Below are 3,515 nucleotides of genomic sequence, written 5' to 3' on the forward strand. Positions count from 1 at the left end.
AACGACGTCACATGCAGAGCCGAAACATCGCGAGAGCTGGACCGCCACAGCCTAAAGTTAAGAAATAGTGACCCCTGCTGTCCACTATGTTTGGTAATCAGTGGGACGCTTCATTATATGCAATGGTTGAAGCTGAAGACAATGAAAGATAATATTATACAAATTAATGTTGTTAGAATAAGAAATTTAAATGATGCATAACCTAAAACTTGCTGGAGGACTAATTCACACTATTCAGAAGTATTGTTCATATTTAAATCATAGTCTACTAACTAACATGAATATAAGTAAGGTTCTTAGCTGTGAAATCCTTCACAATTGTATATAATCGGTTGAATAAATAAACTGTAAAAAAAAAAAATACAAAAATAATAAATAACACAAGGTGAGTTAACTGCCATCTAGTGTTCTGTTTGTGTATCACATCACCCCGCCCCCCAACAACAATCACATCAAGTTGCGGGGTTTCATTCATTGAAAGCGTTACCTACTAACCCCGAATGCACTTCATTTAGACGCGACATTTCTCTTTTTTTATTGCAGGATATTGCTTCATTTTTTCCCGTCGGATTGATTTTATTGGCCCCTTTTATTGGCCCCCATGGCAACAAATAGCGAGCACGTTGTAAAACTGGGTGAAATAGTTTGCTGATATGGTCTGTGCTCACTGTGCACAGGTGAGTCATATAAATATAATAAAGAGCAGCATGGCCACGTCGCTGCAGCTTCCGGTTAAAGCTGTGTGTGCTCGCTGTGGCCAAACACAAAGCAAAGGCAACAAGTAGGTTTACGAGGAGTTCTGTTCACAAGCGTTCGATTGAATGAGAACAAAATGTGAAATAAATAATGAAACAGTTTTGTACATCATATTTAGACATTAATTACATTTTTATTTCCTGATCAACGGAATAAAAATGGGAACAAAATTCTCTCTCTCTCTCTCTCTCTCTCTCTCTCTCTCTCTCTCTCTCTCTCTCTCTCTCTCTCTCTCTCTCTCTCTCTCTCTCTCTCTCTCTCTCTCTCTCTCTCTCTCTCTCAGTGCTGCCTGGCGGTCGCGTTTGCTGCCGCATTTTGATTTTCTTTGGAGAGGAGAACAAAATGGAAAGGAGTTCTTTGATTTCAGGTAGGAAAACCTGTGGAATTCCACATGCTACATATTTCATTCCGTTTAGATTAACAGCAGTGCAGATCCAACATATTGTTTGTATGATTCCTCTATGTTGAACCCTCATATTGACAACTTGCCTTTGTGCCTGTATGTAATCTTAATTTTTCCACTTTTAGGTCTTTATTTGGCCTGTAAACGCTTGATGTTAATCATTGACTGTGTCTGTGTGGCACCCATAGGAAAAGTGTGTAAAAATCCATAAAGCTCTCTTCCATCTTTATTGATAAGCTATAATTACTGAGGAAATATAAGTGCAGGGTGGTGAATCTTTAGTGTGTCTTCTATGGAAACATTGTAGGCAGAGATTCAGTGTCATGGAAATATGGAAATTGAATCTTGTGTGTTGCTGCTGCGATCTGATAATTAACACACTTTTTGCTCTCAAGATGTGGACTGTATTCAGTGTGTGGCAGAGTGAGGATTGTAGATCGCCTGTGTGTTGGTCTTGACAAGTAGTTGCCAGTCAACTCTACGCACTTTGGCTTGTTGCACTTACTCACAAAGCATGGCAAAATTAGCAACGTGATCGGATTGTGACTGAGCACACTTTCACTTTGGGCTCTGCCAGTGCAACACGATGAGAAGCCACAAGAGTGAGTCATTAGAATCGTGCTGATACTAGAAGATTTGACATCTCCATATTGAGTGTGTTACTCAGCGTGATGGTGCAGGTGTCATTACAAGGGCCTCATGGTGCAGCCTTGAATTGGATTCTGTTAATTACTAAGTGGGCCCCAGACTAGATAATGATCCAATATCAAGTGCAGGGAACAAAATCTCTCCAGTTCAATCTCCCAGGCAGGAAAGAGGCCCTGATCATTACCATTGGGAGGGAGGAATTAATTAAAGATGAGAAAATTGAGACCTGATTTTCTGCGGTGAATAGAACGGAGACGTGTGTCTGACAAGTTGATGATGATGTTTCAGGTATTGAAACTTTGTGATTCACTTGTATAACCTGTTATTGCATGTGGCTTTTCTCCCCGCCACTTGAGATCTGACAAATTGGAATGAATGTAAATCCACTTACGGTCAGACCTGCAGTGGTTTATTCAGAGAGGAATAGAAGCAAAAGCTAAGTTTTCTAAGGTCTTGGGACTTTGACAATGAAGGAAGAGACAGTTTGAATCATGGTTGTTTGTGCTTTAGATGACAGCTTGCTGGAGGGAAACACTCATTTATTCTCTGCAGTAGAGCTTCACTTTTGTTTCACTTTCAGTCGTGGTCATCCTGCAAATCTCCTCAAAAATCTCCAGTGAGTGATCCGAGGTTCACTCAGCAGTCTGATCACCTTTGTGGACAAACCAATCAGTGTTCAGTGTGATTGGACATTTGGTTTGATCAATATCCCTGCTCTGGGGCGCCTGAGCAATTATTTCCTCTCAATAATACTTTGTCATTGACCACCTCCAAACTATTTCATTATAATTTCCAGTTATAGCCTTTTGTTAATTTTTCTTATCAAGTGCTCTGAATGTCCTGATTAAATAACAACACTCATGTTGGAAAAGGTGCAAATTGGTTTTCATAGTGAATAAATTAGTACGCTCGCTTTCAGCATTCATGTACAATCGGAGCAGGCTGTAGGTCTGGAAGAGATTCCAATGGCATACAAGCTGTGTGTGTTTGCGTGTGCGTGTGTGTGTGTGTGTGTGTGTTTTGTTTCTAGTAGAATAATCAAAACATGAGACTGATTGATGGGCTCTGAACCTGACACATACTGTCAGTGAGCAAAAGCTGTAATACTGTTTATGGAAATAATACAGTTCCTTCAAGGTGTCTGCAATCATTTCATGCTAAGTGATGAACACATGCGAGCTCCAGAGGAAGCCAAGTGTCTGTGATTTAGACAAAGGGGGGACATGCAGTGATTATCAAGTATACTTGTATAAAAGCTGAACGTATCACGGCAACACTGGGAAGGGACGAACGCTGCTAGAAAAGACGGCAAGCAGGGATTTAAACTTTGAATGGCCTGTCAGTCCTCAAACAGCAGAATGATCCAGAGGACCCTCCATGGTTGACCACACGCTCACTGAGTGGTGGAGGCTGTCTGCGGCTCCCAGGAGAGGGTTCCTGCCATTATCAAAGATGGTCTGGCAAAGAGGAGGGTTTCCGCCCGCTGGGTTCCAGTGCTTTCTGACACTCCATCAGACGCTCACACAGCAGAGCATAACACGTGAAAATATTGTCATTTATAAATCTGACCCATTTATGTTCTGTGTTCATCAACGAGCCCTTTGTATGTCAGTGTCAACCAGAGCCAAAAGAGGAATCGGTGCTCACCTGCCAAAAAGAAGCAAAAATGTACCATCAGCAAGAAATCACCTCTGTTTTTGGGATGCAA

Source organism: Genypterus blacodes, unplaced genomic scaffold, assembly GCF_046128005.1.
Source record: "Genypterus blacodes isolate CSIRO-AG114 ecotype Tasmania unplaced genomic scaffold, CSIRO-AGI_Gbla_v1 ptg000058l_1, whole genome shotgun sequence".
NCBI classification, from domain to species: Eukaryota; Metazoa; Chordata; class Actinopteri; order Ophidiiformes; family Ophidiidae; genus Genypterus; species Genypterus blacodes.